The sequence below is a fragment of the Orycteropus afer genome, unplaced genomic scaffold (genome assembly GCF_000298275.1).
Source record: "Orycteropus afer afer isolate SDZICR_OR568_19922 unplaced genomic scaffold, OryAfe1.0 scaffold00127, whole genome shotgun sequence".
Lineage (NCBI taxonomy): Eukaryota > Metazoa > Chordata > Mammalia > Tubulidentata > Orycteropodidae > Orycteropus > Orycteropus afer.
The window spans coordinates 2,844,159-2,860,405 of record NW_006921714.1 but is presented as its reverse complement, the minus strand read 5'-3'; the positions used below and the strand labels follow the sequence as shown (position 1 = coordinate 2,860,405).

General features: G+C 43.5%; 1 protein-coding gene across 1 annotated transcript in view; it reads left to right on the top strand.

Moving 5' to 3' along the window:
- RPS6KA5 (ribosomal protein S6 kinase A5) overlaps positions 1-16,247 on the top strand; it is a 263,424-nt gene that overhangs the window by 261 nt on the left and 246,916 nt on the right. The window lies entirely within an intron of this gene.

Below are 16,247 nucleotides of genomic sequence, written 5' to 3'. Positions count from 1 at the left end.
GGGGGCGCGGAGGGGCAGGCCCGGGGCGGGGCCTCGCTGGAGGGCGGGAGCCCGGGGGTCCGGGGAGGTGAGGGCGCGCCCGGGGAGGCGCACTGAAAGTTTTCCCGGAGCTGGGGATGGAGCGGCGGGCACGGGGAGAAGGGGTCCGCGGAGCAGCGGACAGCCTGCTGGCCCTGGCCTCTGGGGATGGCTTCGGCGCCCCCTTCCCTTTCCCGCACAGGTGACACATCTGTCACTGCATCCTGTCTCGGATAGAAGGCGCGCCTTCCTCGAGAAGGGTGAAGGACGCTGTTTTGGAACGTAGCTCACTTCTCTATCCCCTGTACCGCCCTCGAAGTGGCCCCGGTGGGGTTCTGGGAAACCGTCCCAAAGGTACTATGTGTCCTGTATGCGATCTCGTGAGGTACAGAGGGATCATGGGCTCTAGGGGTTGAGGACTTCTATTTGCAATTTTCGTGAAATACTACACTTGGCCTTCAATTCCTGTCAAAGGTCTCTTGAGATGAAGGCTTTACCAGTTTAAAGCTGTAGGTCGAGCGACTAGTAGGCACTTAAGTCCTGATGCTTGAGTTTACTGGAGTTGGTCTCAGCTTTAGACTTGCTCTTTTTTCATTGTGTGAGTCCGAGTTGTTATTTTTGAAAATGACTGGACTTGGATTAAATCAGCACAGTTTGGATTTCTATGGGAGGAGGCCAGTTTTGTTAGAGATACTTCGTCATCTGTGAGCAGAAAATACATTTTTACCCAGTTGTTAATCAGTAGCATTAGCTGTTCTTGTGAACATTCATTAAGGACTGGACAGCTTTGTTGGCACATTGAGATATTCCTTTATTATGGAGATACCAAGCTTAAATAGCAGGTTTTCAAATGTACACCTAAATACCTTGTTTCTGTTTTGAACAGACTGTAAAGTTACCTCTGTGTCCAGTTCTTTAAGGTTTTGTTATTTCTCACGAGTGCCAATTTGCATTTTTTTGGATGTCACTGCAGTGGCTTAATGGATGTCAAATTCATGCCTACTTACTTCAGCAGGTTTTGTTAAATCACTGGTTGTGAACATTGTGAGCCAGTTCCTCTTTAATCTTTTTGAGTTCTTAACTTATCATGTGTGTGCTTAGTTGGTTTGATTTTTCTCTCAAGTTAACAGGCAATTGTTGCTTTCAAAGAGCTATTGAATACTCAATAAACTTTTGTTGAGTTGATTTGTGCCAGTTCCTGTGCCAGGCGCTTTCTGCTGTGGAGATTTTGAATTTCTTTTCTCTCATCTTACGTAGTAATCCACTGATTCATACATGTGGAATAGGGTCCAGCGTAAGAAAGCTACTGCTCAGCCATCATGTGCAAAAAGTAACTTTTTGCTGAATGACCAAGAAACAGCCTGCTTATGAGTAGTCAGCCAGCTGCTTGGTTTCTGGGTTTTGCAGACAATGCTGGTTTTGTAGACAACAGTGAGGACTGCTTTATTTCTCCTTCTCTACTAACGGCGTGAATCATCAGCTTCAAGTTTACATGTTAGAAATTTCTCTGATGGATGGTGAGATTACACTGAATTCATTGGTACTGTTAACTGTCAAAGGAAATGGAAGATCGTTTTGATTTATTGCTGAAAGCTGGGACGACTGACCGGATATTGTGGTCAAAAACACTGTTTAATAGATTTCCTCATCTCCATCCAACTGCGCTCTGGTCAGCTCAGGATGCTACAAAAGGCACCAAAGTGGTGGGATCTGATGTGGCCCTCTGGCTTCTCAAAGTGTAGACGGGTGTGTGGCCAGATCATCAGATGGCGGGTACGCGTTTGTGCAGAACCCTGGACTGTATGCTGTCGGGTGAATGAGAAGCAGTAAAAGGCATGTGGAAGTATGTGGAAATTGCTTCAGTTATGCAGACGGAACAGCATGGCATACCTGGACGTGGGAAGCGCCCTCACTTACCTGCTATGAAGACTGGGCAAGCCATTTTACCTGCTGAGACTCAATTCCCTCAGCTGCAAAATGTGAGAATTAAGTTAGACAACATTGAAAAAGTGCTAAACGAGTTGCTCGGCACATAGTAGGCACTCACTAAATGTTGGTAGAATGAAGATCTAAAAATCACTCCCCAGCGGTCCCTTCCAGTATGCAGATTAACCCAGCATCCCTGGGTGGTGCCGGTGGTTGACATGTTCAGGGGCTTCTCACCGAAATGTTGGGGGTTTGAACCCAGAGTCTCCTCTGAAGAGAAGCCTGTTAGTCTGCTTCCAAAGTATTAGCCACTAAAACTCTGGAGTTCGGTTCTCCTCGGACACCATGAGATGGAATTAACTCGACAGCTACTGGTTTTTTAACTTGGCAAACAAATCATTTGGTGCTTAGCCCGTGCCCCATTGTCTGGTTGTTATGTTCAGTTTATGTCTCGCCTTCTCAAGTAGAGTATAAACGCCCTGTAATCCTCATTGCTGCTAGCAGCTTGTGCCTCTCTGCTCAGTAACGTTTAACATGTGATGGTGGAGGCATTGATTTATTTGTTTGTGCTAGACTGTAAGGTCTTTGAGGATGGGCACCATGTTTTTTTGTCTCAGGTCTGTGGTAGGTACTTAGATATTTGGATGGGCTCATTGAATGGATGAGACCCCAAGACAAAAATGTGACAATTTATGGTACTCCCACTGCCTTGTATGGAGACAGTGGCTATAAAAGCTCAACAGTGAAGAGTAAAGGGTTAATTAAGTCAGTTACACACATTTCTTGAGCACTTTCTTTTTTCTGGACTAGATGCTACTGATGATACCAGAAATGACCAAGAAACTGCCCTGCCTTCTAGTAGTAGAAGAGGAGCCATGAAAACTAGTGATCAGGATAAACCAAAATCCAACTCATTGCCGTAGAGTCTATTCTGACTCATAGTGACTCTATAGGACAGAGTAGAACTGCCCCATAGGGTTTCCAAGGCTGTAATCTTTACGGAAGTAGCCTGCCCTTTCTCTTATGGAGCAGCTGATGAGTTTGAACCACTGACCTTTTGATTAGCAGCGAAGTGTTTAACCACTGTTCCAGCAGGGCTCCTTAGTAATTAGGGTATGTTGTCATAATGACAATAGAGGAATATACAGAGTACAAAGGGAGCAAAGAAGAGTTAGGACTTTTGGGTTAAATAATCAAATCCAACTTTAGGTTGAGCAAAAAGAGAAGAGGATTGCAAAAAAGGTGTGGGGGGCTGTGCAGTCTGACCTCCTCTAACTTCTTGAGGGGGAAGAAAATCACCGTCAGCCTCAGCAGCCCAAGGCGGATTCCTGTGAGGCAGAGGTCGGACACGCTGCCCCTTGCCCTTTTTACAGGGATTGTTTATTGGAAGAATACTGGGTTATCTTTTCTATCCACTTATTCAATAAATATTTCACGATCTCCTGTGCACTAGGTACTGTTTTAGATGCTGAGGTTACACAAGGGATGTAGTGTGCCCCTGGCAGGGGACAGAGTCACAGAGAGGATCCCTGGAACCAGAGCTCGAGTTGTCTCCACCATCCCCATCTTGAATCTCTGCTTGTCTGTCTGGGATGACTTCATTCTTCACTGCTGTTCAGCTTTTCCCATGTGGGAAGGACTGTGATGGCCAAAAGACCCCCAAGTGTTACTTCTTACAGTGTCAGCTACTGGAGGGATGCTGCCTTTTTCTCGGCTGCAGTTATAAACATCTCAGGGGAGGACTTTATTGGCCTGGCTTTGGTTAGGTGCCCACTTCTGGATCGTTCAGCTAAGGCCAGGGGATGGGATCATGTCACACTAACGTGACAGCTACTTAAATACACATACGGATGGGGCTGATAATTCTCAGAAGAGGAGGGATTGCTAGAAAGTCGTATCTTCAGGTATTTACCCTTAGGAGAGTGAGCCTAACACTGACAAGAGGGTTGAGGAAAATGTATTAATTATCTGTTGCTGGGTAACAAGGAGCAGTAGTGGTGCAGTGGTTAAAGCATATGGCTGCTAACCAGAATGTTGGCAGTTGAGCCCATCAGCCACTCTGTGAGAGGAAGATGAGGTAGTCTGCTTCTGTATAGACTTAAGCCTTGGAAACCCTACAGGGCAGTTCTACGCTGTCCTACAGAGTCACTATGAGTCAGAATCGACTCAGTGGTAGTGGGTTTGGTTTGATTTAGCTGTGTAACAGTTTACCCCAGAATTTAATGGTTTAAAATAACAGGATTTCTGTGGGTCAAGTTTAGCTTGATGGCTCTGATTCAGGGTCTCTCACGAGGTTGTAGTCAAGATGTGGGCCAACACTGCGGTCTCCTGAAGACGTGTCTGGGGCTGGGGATGCCCCTTGCCGATGGCTCACTCACATGCTATTGGCAGGTGCTTTAGTTCCTTGGCATGCAGACCTCTCCTTGTGACATGACAGCTGGACTCCCCAAGAACAAGTGAACCGAGAGGGACAGAAAGCAAGGTAGACGCTACAATGTCTTTTTAAGGAGCAGCTTTATTGAGATACAATGTACATACCATAAAATCCACTTGTTTCAAGCGTACGATTTAGTGAATTTTTATATATTACAGAGCTATTCAGTCATCATCACAGTCTAATTTTAGAACATTTCCATCATCCTAAAAAAGAAATCCCAGGCCCATTTACTTTAGTTACTTCCTGTTCTTACCACCCACCCTGAGCCCTGGGCAACCAGAATTCTGTACGCTGGTCTATACTAGCTTCTCACTGAATATGTTTCCGAGATTCATGCATATTCTAGCATGTGTTCCATTGTATGGATATACCACATTTTGTTTATCCATCAATCAGTGGGTGGACATTTGGGTGGTCTCCATCTCTTGGTTGTTGTGAATAATGCTGCTATGAATATCTGTGTACAAGTTTTTGTGTGGACATATGTTTTCATTTCTCTTGGGAGATACCAAGAGTACAATTTCTGGATCATATGGTAAGTCTGTGTTTAGCTTTTTGAGAAACTGCCAAACTGTTTTCTAAAGTAGCTGGAAAGAGGGCATGGGGGTGGGGTATTACCTCCTTTAACTTCACAAGGGGGAGGGAGGATGAAGATCAGTAATAGCAGCCCAAGGCTGGTTCCTGTGAAGCAGAGGTCAGAGATGCTGTCGTCCTCAACCTTTTTACCAGTTCTGACTCCAACAATTCTGACTGTACTCTCTTCTTCTCTGCTGGCTTCAGTAATTCATTGCATGGCCACAGAGAACTCACAGACATACTCACAATTGTGGGTTTATTAGGGAAGTAACAGGTTACAACTTAAGATCTGGAATGCTCAGGACACACTTCTTCGATCAGAGCAGCCTCCCCTCAGCCATGCCCAAAGGCCTCTCAACCCTGTGGCCCCTGGCCTCTGCCCAGCTCAGGCAAATGTTTCAAAGCTCTTTTAGTTTTGCTGATAGGTGCCCAGAGAGGTACCCCACTCCGCTGGTATGCTTCAGCCCCAAGGTACTCAGCTGTCTTGCTCTGTGGTCCATGAGCCTGTTGCATTGTCGCTGCCAGGTTTGCTGCCGGCATTTCTCTGCTGCTGCTTCTTGCCGTCTCTCGCCATCTCAGCAAAGCGTTACCCCTCTCTCTCTCTGTCTCCTGCGTTGAGGAGGTTCAGTGCAGGGATCTTGGGTCCAAGAATGTGCTCAACTCCTGGCTCTTCTTACTTGATAGTAGGGCAACTCCCTCCACACCCAATGCTTTAAGCCTAGTGAGATGGCACAACTGACCAACACCCGTGTTAGGGTTCTATACAGCTTATTTGCATTATTAACGAGCTATCCAATCCGTTTGGTGGGCCACAAGCACCTCACATTTGTGTGGTCCCACCCAGTCTGGTGGGTGTCACAAAGACGATGGCTAGAAGGGCCATGCCAAGCCATCCGCTGCACCACAGTGGCTATGCCATTTTATGTTCCTGCCATCAATGTACAAGGACTTCCATTTTCTCCATTCTCGCTGACACTTGTTTTTGTCTGTTGTTTCCCTTACGAGCCACCTTAGTGTGTGATATCTCATTGTGGCTTTGATTTGCATTTTCTGATGACTGATGATGTTGAACATCTTTTCATGTACTTATTGGCATTTAAGGAGCACTGGTGACACAGTAGTTAAGCACTCAGCTGAGAACCAAAAGGTCAGCAATTTGAATCAACCAGCTGCTGCATGAGAAAAATACAGCAGTCTGCTTCCATAAAGATTTTCAGCCTTGGAAACACTACGGGGAAGTTCTGCTCAGTCCCATAGGGTCGCCATAAGTCAGAACTGGCTTGATGGCAATAGGTCTTTTGTAATTTGGTATTGGCTATTGGTATTCCTTTATTGGAGAAATGTCTATTCAGATTAAGTAATCCATTTCTTAATTGTGAATTTGTCTTTTTATTATTGGGATATGACTAATTCATATAGACTAGGTACAAGTCAGTCCCTTATCAGATATATGGTTTGGAAATATTTTCTCACATAAATTGGGTTGTCTTTTCATTTTCTTTATGTGTCCTTTGAAGCACAACATTTAATTTTGATGAGTTTCAATTTAACTATTTTTTCTTTTGTTTCTGGTGCTTTTGGTATTTAAGAAAGTACTACTTATTGTAAAGGAGCTCTGGTGTCTTGGTACCTGAGGCATTTGACTGCTGACCAGAAGGCTGGTAGTTCAAACTCATCAGCTGTTCCACAGAAGGAAGATGAGGCAATCTACTTCCATCAAGATTGACCACCTGGGAGCACCAAAAAGGGTTGCTATTAGTTGGAATTGACTTGATGGCAGTTGAGTTTCAATTTTTTTGGTTTTGACCTAGTGTAAAGTCCCAAAGATTTACACCTGTTTTCTTCTAAGAGTTGTATGATTTTCAGTCTTACATTTAGATCTTTGATGCATTTTGAGTTAATTTTTGTATATGATGTTATCCAAATTTATTCTTTTCTGTGTTGTTGTTGTTGTTATGTGCCGTCGAGTCAGCCCTGACTCATAGCGACCCCTCCTTGGGTTTCCGAGGCAGTATCACTACGGAAGTAGGATTGCCCAACCTTCCTTCCGAGGAGTGGCTGGTGGGTTTGAACCGCCAGCCTTCTGGTGAGCAGGCAAGTGTCTTAGCCACTATGCTACCAGAGCTCCCTCTTTTCTGTATGGATATTTAATTATTACAGCACAATTTGTTGAAAATACTATTTTTTACTCATTTTATGGTTTTGGCCCCTTGTTGAAAATCAGTTAACCGTAGGTGTATATGGGTTGATTTCCAGACTCTCAATTCTAGCCCACTGATACATGTGTCTATCTTAATGCCAAAAACATACTATCTTTAATACTGTACCTTTTTAGTTAGTTTTAGAATCAGGATGTGTGAGTCCTTTAATTGTTCTTTTTCAAAATTGTTTTGGCTAATATGTTGTTGTTGTTGTTGTTGTTATGTGCCGTCGAGTCAAACCCGACTCATAGCGACCCCTCCTTGGGTTTCCGAGGCAGTATCACTACGGAAGTAGGGTTGCCCAACCTTCATGGATTCCTTGAATTTCCATATGAAGTTTAGAATCAACTCGTAAATTTCTACAAAGAAGCCAGATGGGATTCTGATAGGAATTGTGTTGAATCTGTAGATCAATTTGGGGACTATTCCATCTTAACAATATTAATACTTCAATCCATGAATGTGGGATTTCTTTCCACTTACTTACTTTACCAGTGTTTTGTTGTTTTCAGAATATATGTTATAGACTTGTTTTGTTAAATTTATTTCTAAGTATTTGATTATTTTTGGTGCTATTACAAAAGGCATTGCTTTCTTAATTTCATTTTCAGATTTTTCATTGGGAGTGTATAGCAATACGATTTTTTCTTAAATCTGTATCTTGTATTATATTCCTGTGCTGAATTAGTTGTAGTTCAAATAGTTGTTTTAGTGTTGCCTTGTTAGTTGCCATCGAGTTGATTCCAACTCATGGTGACCCCATGAGCACAGAGTAGAACTGCTCCATAGGGTTTCCAAGGCTTTGACTTGTCAGAAACCTTAATATTTATAAGATCATTGCATATGTGAGTAGAAATAGTTTTACTTCTGCCTTTGCAATCTGAATGCCTTTTATTTCATTTTCTTGCTTAATTGCCCAAGACCAATCCAAACCAAACTCACTGCCATTGAGTTGAATCTGACTCATAACGAGACCCCCATTAGGTTTCCAAGGCTGTAAATCGTTACAGAAATAGATCACCCCATCTTCCTTCCACAGAGCAGCTGGTAGATTTGAACCACTGACCTTCTGTTAGCAGCCAAATGCGTTATCCACTGCAGCCCCAGGTAGATGTTAAATGTACAGTATTGAATGGAAGTAGTGAGAGTGGACATCCTTGTCTTTTTCTTGCTCTTAGAGGAAAGCACTCAGTCTTTGATGATAGTATAAGACTAGTTGTAGATTTTTTTTTTTTTTAAAGATGCTTTTTATCAGGTTAGGAAGTTCCCTTTTATCACTATTTTGTGGAGCATTCTTATTATGCAAAGGTGTTGGGTTTTGTTAAGTGCTTTTTCTGCTTCTATTGAGATGATCAGGAGCCATGGTGGCACAGTGGTTAAAGCATTTGGCTGCCAACTGAAAGGTTGGCAGTTTGAACCCCTCAGCTGTTCTGTGGGAGGCAGATGTGGCAATCTGCTTCCATAAATATTGACAGCCTTAGAAATCTTGTGGGGCAGTTCTGCTCTGTCCTGTAAGGTTGCTATGAGTTGGAATTGACTCGGATTGGTTTTGGTTTCAGTTTGCTTGTATTTTGTTGAGGATTTTTGCGTTTATATTCCTAAGAGATACTAGCCTGTACTTTGTTTGTTTGTTTGTTTTTGGGTAATGTCTCTTTCTGGCTTCCCCAAAATATTCTTGATTGGTTTCTATCACCAACTAGAGTGTACCTGTTTGGTTACTGATGTCTATACTTTGGGACCACAATGCTGGACCTTTAATGAAAGATTTAACAGTGGTCAGGAGGTGGGCTGTATGTAGTTGTAGCTCTACTTCTAACTTGATGTGTGATCTTGGATAAGTCATTTCACTTTCCTGAGGCTGAGTTTTTTCATCCATAAAGCAAAGGGGTTGGGCTGAGTGATTTCCAAAGTACTTATCAGCGATAAGCTGTTACTATCTATCATTTCTGTGGAAATCCTGGTATAGACAAAAGTCAGGGTGATCATTTACTTTGGAAGATTGGCCTGTGATACTGAAACACTCATGATTGAATTCCACTGAAAAGCAACAGTTCAAAGTTCCGTGATGTTTTTTGAATATAATTCTATTTGTAATGGTTTGATTTATACTTAACTCTCTAGGAACATAACCATTAACTTACATAAGACACTTTGAAGGATTTCGATGGTGATTTAGTTGTCTGTTAGTACAATACAGCTCTTCCTCTTGCACTTGTATGTACATAAATGTGTGTGTGTGTCTATTTTTTATAGTGCTTGTCCCATCTTTCATATTTTCCTCACTTTTCAAAGACTAGTCAAAACGTGTGCTCTGTCTTTAGTTGTACAGACTATATTGGGAAGATGGAAAATATAAATAGGCTATCAGAACCCAAACCATTGCTGTCTAGTGGATGCTGACTCATAGTGCCCCCTAGAGGACAGGGTAGAACTGCCCCACAGGGCTCCCAAAGTTGTAAATCTTAACAGAAGCAGACTGCCTCATCTTTCTCCCATGGAGCAGTTGGTGGGTTTGGACCACTGACTTTTTTGTTTAGCAGAGGAGCACTTAACCACTGTACCACCAGAACTGCTAGGCTGTTGAAAGTACCATTAATTGAATTTCCTGGAGCCTAGACTTTAAAAGAAAATCTGACTTTCTACTACAAATTTTGGAGGTTGAGAAAATGATCTGTTAGGGTAAAGGAGCTGGTATTTCAGTCCTTAAGCCATAGGGATTAAAATCTATTTTGTATTTATAGTCACAGGTGGAGTGCCTTCTCAGGTGGTGTCTTAGTCTCCTAGGGCTACCGTGCATTATCCCACAAAGTGAGTGGCTTTAAAGAAAAGAAATTTATTTTGTCTCAGTTCTGAAGGTAAACCACCAAATTCTGTTGTCCAGTTAATTCCGACTCATAGCTACCCTATAGGGCAGAGTAGAACTGCCCCATGTGGTTTCTGAGGCTGGAATCTTTATGGAAGCAGACCGCCATATCTTTCTTCTGGGGAGTGGCTAACCTTTTGGTCAGCTGCTGAGCGCTTAAGCACTGTGCCACCAAAGCTCCTTTTCTAAAAGGCTAGGAGTCTAAATTCAGGCTATTGGCCAGGCATTCACTGCTTTAGGGGAAGAACCTTCCTTGTCTCTTTCAGTTTCATGGTAGGCCTAGGCATTCCTTGGGGGTGCTTTGCTTATAGATGGAGCCTCACATGGTTCCTGCCTATGTGTGTGACTCTTTCCATGTCTGAACTCCCTTTTTATGAGATACCACTCAGTAAGGATTAGTCACAAGGCCCTACCTTATGACCTTGTTAAGCTGATAAGAAAAAAAAATGTCCAAGCAGGGTCACAGGTACAGGAGTTTGGACTTCAGCATATCTTTTTGGGGGATGTAATTCAATCCAGTTCATGTTGTATCAGACCCAACGCTAATCCTTACTCCAAAACAACGAAGCATCTTGAAATCTCTGCTTCCTGGAGACATAAATGGTTTGGTGCGCAGGATGAATTCTTCTCCATGAAAAAGAAGCTGAATCTTGGGTGAACACTCCTGGAGGGAAAAGCTATCCTAGTAACATGATGTATTGGCTGAGGCTTCACAATTAAATACACTGTTGAGAGATGTTGAACTCCAAAGTGCGGTAGGAGGGAGGCGTCGGCACACTTCTCTCCTTTGAGCTCCTGTGATGATATCCAGGTCTCCCTGAACCTCAAAGGGCTGATCTCCTGCACCATCTTGTTTGGGAAGGAAGGTGAATAGCGTCTAAAATAGGATCTTGCCCTCATTTTCTTTGTTTCTAGCAGTGACCCTCTGGGGTCAGCCATAACTATCCTCCAAAAGTCAGATGAATTCTCTGGACTTTATACATTCCTAAAGTTGAAAGCAAGCTGTCTGCTTTTTTTTTTTTTTTTTTTTTTAAATATTCTGTAGGTGCAGGGAGAATAGGGAGAAAAAGTTCCTGATATTCAGTATAATACGTGGTTTTGCAGTTATTTTATTTCACACTCAAGTTTTCGTGTAGGTGTGCTGCTTTTTATATAATCAGTATGTTCCTGATAAAAAAAATTGTATACATAATATGGTTGTATATCAGATTATTTAGATTACAGAAGGTAGTCTCTGTACTTAAAAGAGTTCTGTGATTATTTTATTTTATAAAGAAAAAATCCTTTGTGTTCTCCACTTATGGCATTTACAAATATTATGTAGATTTGATCTTACGTGTTGTGGTAGTTAAGGTTGTGTGTCAACTTGGCTGGGCCTGGTTGAGTGCCTGAGCAGCTGGTGGTAGTTATTCCCCATAATGAGCCTGACAGTCAGCTCCATGGTGGGATCTACCACAAGCAGCTGAGTAGCTGCTTTAGGGATGCAGTCTGCTTCCCATATATATAAGCAGCAGCTTTAGGAATGGTCTCTAGCTTATGGCATGCTTGGACCCTGCGTGTAGCTGTGTTATTGTTCAGCAGCCTGCCATGCTCTGCCGACCTTGGACTTTCAATGGACTTGAATTAATGGCCTGCCGTTTGGTTTGGTAACATCTGTATTGTCCCATTTTATTTGTTGCTCTTGAGCTTGTTAGCCTCAGCAGCCAGTAGCTGCCTGAGTGAAGAGATGCCTTCTAGCTTCATTGGGCCGGGAGCAAGAAGCAAAGCTGAAGCCCAAGGTTGAGGGGCTTTCACACAGCCCCTAGAGCTTGGCACTTTGAACTTGGACTTAAAACCTCCAAAGTCTGAGAGAATCAACTCCTGTATGTTAAGGCCATCCCGTTTATGGTATATTCTTGTTAGAGTGGCACTAGGTAACCAAAACAGGTGTTATTTTCTGACACCATCATTACATTCTGGGCAGCTGTAAATCAGATAAATGGTGAAGTTTTATGTGGTAGGCTGAGTAATGCCTCCTCCCAAAAGATGTGCATGCCCTGATCCCTTGAACCTCTCAGTATGCTATTTACATGGCTGAAAGGGCCGTGCGGATGTGATTAACCTAAGGATCTTGAGATGGGGACTGTATCCTGGATCATCCAGGTGGCCCAGCATTATCAAAAACATCCTTTGTAAGAGCCAGGCAGGAAGGTCAGAGTCAGAGAAGGCGATTGAGTGTGGAAGAAAACGGAGGGCAGGAGATGCGACACAGCTGCTGGAAGGGTGAGGGTGCCGCGAGTCGAGGAGCCCAGGCCGCCCCCAGAGGCTGGAGAGGACAGGGAACGGGTCCTCCCTTGGCTGGATTTTAGCACTGTAAGACTTCTGAGCTCCAGAGCTGTCAGAGAGTAAATATGTGGTGTTTTAAGCAGGTAGGTATGTGGTAATTTTTATAGCATCAGTAGGAATCTCATACTTCCTGCTTAAGATTGGATGAGCCAAGAGATCATTTTGCTCTGGGTACAGGTAACTGAATCGATAACAGAACACAGAGCAGTGTATTTAAGTAACTAAACTATTAAAATGGTAACAAGTGTCGCCCATCTGTTAAAATGGTAGCAAGCGTGGTCCTCTGTAGAAGTAGCATGGTGTTCTCTCTAAGGCACCCCCTAGGAGACGTTCTTTTCTGATCTTAGTACCAAGCCTAGCTCAGCTGTTTTTGACCAGCTGTTCTGTTTTTCACAGGAATGTTCTGAAGTGGGACCCTGAGTAGACCTCTTTTGTCAGCTTGGTGACTGGAGAACGTCACGTCTCAGGCCTTCGCATGTAAAGGCACAGTCTGGCATGCCTGAGCCTCTTCCTATTGTTATTTCAGCCCCTAAAAAAATTCTTCTTTTTCTTTTCTTTTTCCTTTTCTATGCTTTTATTTTTAACTTGTAAGTTGCCTTACGTCTTTTCTGGACCAAGGCAGGGATTGGGCAAAAATATAAGTAAGGAAATGCATTTATAAATGAATACATGTACATATCTATTTCATAAATAATATGGAAAAAATATGGGGAGATGATTTGACTTTCTAGCCAGTGTTTTTGCTTGTTAAATAAAATCTGTCACATGGTGTTCATACTATTTTTATATTTCTCTTGATATAAAGGTCTTTGGTTAATTAGTATCATTTTTGATTTTTTCAAAATACAAAATGAGAAGTCAGTAAGACAGAGGCATACCTAAAATAATTCTAAGGGCAGAAAGGTGAAGGTTGTACACAGGGCTGTCTTTGTACCAGTCGGCTTTCCTGCATCATTGGAATAGCTCGTGCGTAACCGGAAAATTCACTCAACTGAAGCACTCTGGCCTCTAACCACACCAGTAATCTGGAGTGGAATCATAAATTCTTTCTGAAGGAAAATTTTGTCTAAAACATGTAGTAAGGATAATGTTGCACTTCAGATCTAAATATGATGCAGTGTTCAGAGGTGTGACCAGAGTCTTAGTGACAGACTTAAACTAATCCTTTCCTGTCATCTCGTCCTGTTCTTTGTTTGCTTAGGACCAACAGTGTCATGTGTTTGTGAGGGAACGTCTTAGGGAGGGCTGGAATAGCACAAATCTAACGGAGCCGCACTCAGATCAGACACGTGATTTTGACCTTATTTTACCACGTACAAGTTGGGCAAGTAGCCGCTGTTTTATTCGTTTCTCAAGGACTCATTGAATTTCTGCTCTGTGCCTGGCATTGTACTGGATGGTGGGTTTTAGCAGAGAACAAATTAGACATGGCTCCTGCCCTCATTGAACTATACCTGAGAGAAAACCACCACACATAATCACACAACTAACTTTGATTCAGTTGTGGTAAGAGGCCAGGATTCTGTGCGAGATTTCAGCAGGGTGGCCGCACATTGTGTGAGGGGTGAGAGAAGCCTTCTGCGAGGCAGTGTTCAAGCTGAGACCCTGACCTCATGGAGCAGAGTGGGAGGAGAAAGCATTTTTGGCAAAGGAAGCAACACAGATGGCCCTGATGTGCGTGATGGCGTGCCGCGCTGGGTTACTGGAAGGAAGGCCACTGTGGCTCCAGCATCAGCTCCAAGCAGGAGAGTAACAGGAAATGGGGTCAAAAAGGTAGCCAGGGCCATTTCATGCAGGGTTTTGTAGGCTATGAGAAGGAGTCCTGGCACTATCCTGAGTGCAGTGTGAAGCCCTCAAAGGACTTTAAGTTGGGAGTACTGAGGTTAAGTTTGCATCGTAAGAAATTACTCTTCTTGCTGTGGGGAGAATGGGAGGAAAGGTTTTATAAAGGGAGACCAGTTAGGAGACTGCTGCAGAACTTGAGATGAAAGAACAAGGTTTGGATGACAATCGAGATTAAGACTTGCAAATGTATTTGAGATGTAGGCAGGAGATGGATGAATCAACAGAACAGGCTATGGCACTGCTGTGGCATGGTCTGGCTGGGACAGATGTGCATTTGCAGGTACTGTGTGTTGAGATGACGTATTAATTTTCTACTGCTGTGTAACAAATTACCACAAAGTCAGGGGCTCATAACAGCACCCATTGATTAGCTCACAGTTCAGTAGGTTAGGAGTCTGTACTGTGTGGCTGGGTTCTCTGCTCAGGGTATCACAGGCTGAGAACCAGTACCAGCTAGACTGAGTTCTGCTCTTGGAGGCTCTGAGGAAAATCCACTTCCAGGTGCGTTGTTATTGGCAGTTTGGTTCTGTGGTTGTCGACCTGAGGTCCCAGGTCCCTTGCTGGCTGTCTAACCTGGGCTACTCTGGGCTGGCTGGCAGCTGGGGCTGATCAGAGGCTGTCTGCTTTCCTTCTCACGCACCCGTCCAGCTTCAAGCAAAGGCAGGTTGCTTTGATTCTGACTGTACATCTCCTTCTCTGACCTCTGCACCCAGATTTAAAAGGGTGATTAGGCTAGGCCCACCTGGATAATTTCCCTATTGTAAAATCAGCTGATTTGGGACCTTAATTGTGGGGTGCCATTGAGTCAGCTCTGACTCATAGCGGCCCTCTGCACAACAGAAGGAGACACTGCCTGGTCCTGCGTGATCCTTGCAATCCTTGCTATACTTGAGCCCATCGTTGCGGCCACTGTGTCAATCCATCTTGTTGAGGGTCTTCGCCTTTTTCACTGACCGTCTACTGAAAGCCTTCTCCAGGGACCGGTCCCTGCTGACCACACGACCAAAGTACATGAGACAAAGTCTGACCATTCTCACTGCTGAGGAGCATTCTGGCCGCACTTTTCCCAGGACCGATGTGTTCGTTCATCTGGCACTCTAGCATTTCCAGTATTCTTCACCAACCCACAATTTAAAGGCATCAACTCTTCTTCAGTTTTCCTTATTCATTGACTAGCTTTCATTTGCATATGAGACAATTGAAAATACCTTGGCTTGAACTACGTGCACCTTAGTCTGCAAAGTGACATCTTTGCCCCTTAATGCTTTAAACAGGTCTTTCGCAGCAGATTTGCCAAGTGTGTAGACAACGTGTGATTTCTTGACTGCTCCTTCTATCGGTGTTGATTGTGGATCCAAGGAAGATGAAGACCTTGACAACTTCGATCTTTTTTCCATTTAACGTGATGTTGCATATTGGTCCATTTGTGAGGATTTTTGTTTTCTTTTTGTTGAGGTGTAATCCATACCAAAGACTATATATAGTCTTTAATCTTCATGAGTAAGTGCTTCAAGTCTACTTTGCTTTCAGCAAGGAAGGTTGTGTCATTTGCGTACCACAGGTTGTTAAAAGAGTCTTCCTCCAATCCTGATGCTACCTTTTTCTTCATAGAGTCCAGCTTGTTGGATTATCGGGACCTTAATTACATCTGCAAAATCCCTTTTGCCGTCTAATATAGTCACAGGAGTGACATCTCATTGTATTCCTTCATTCATGGGGAAGAGAACATGCAAAAGCTGGGTCATTGGGGTCTTCTTAGAATTCACAGATGGCGAGCCAACGCAGTCACATGTAAGGGTAGGCAAGAAAGGTAGGGTCCGGTTGTATCCAGATCAGAGCAAATTTGCAATGCATTTGACATATCCTAATGGGCCACTCCTCGGAAGGAAGATGGGGCAATCTACTTCCGTAGTGATACTGCCTCGGAAACCCAAGGAGGGGTCGCTATGAGTTGGGTCCGACTCAACGGCACTTAACAACAAACAACAATATTCTTCTTCATATAGACCAGCTTCTCCAACTAGTAACTCAGAGAAGCTTGAATACGTATTTGGAA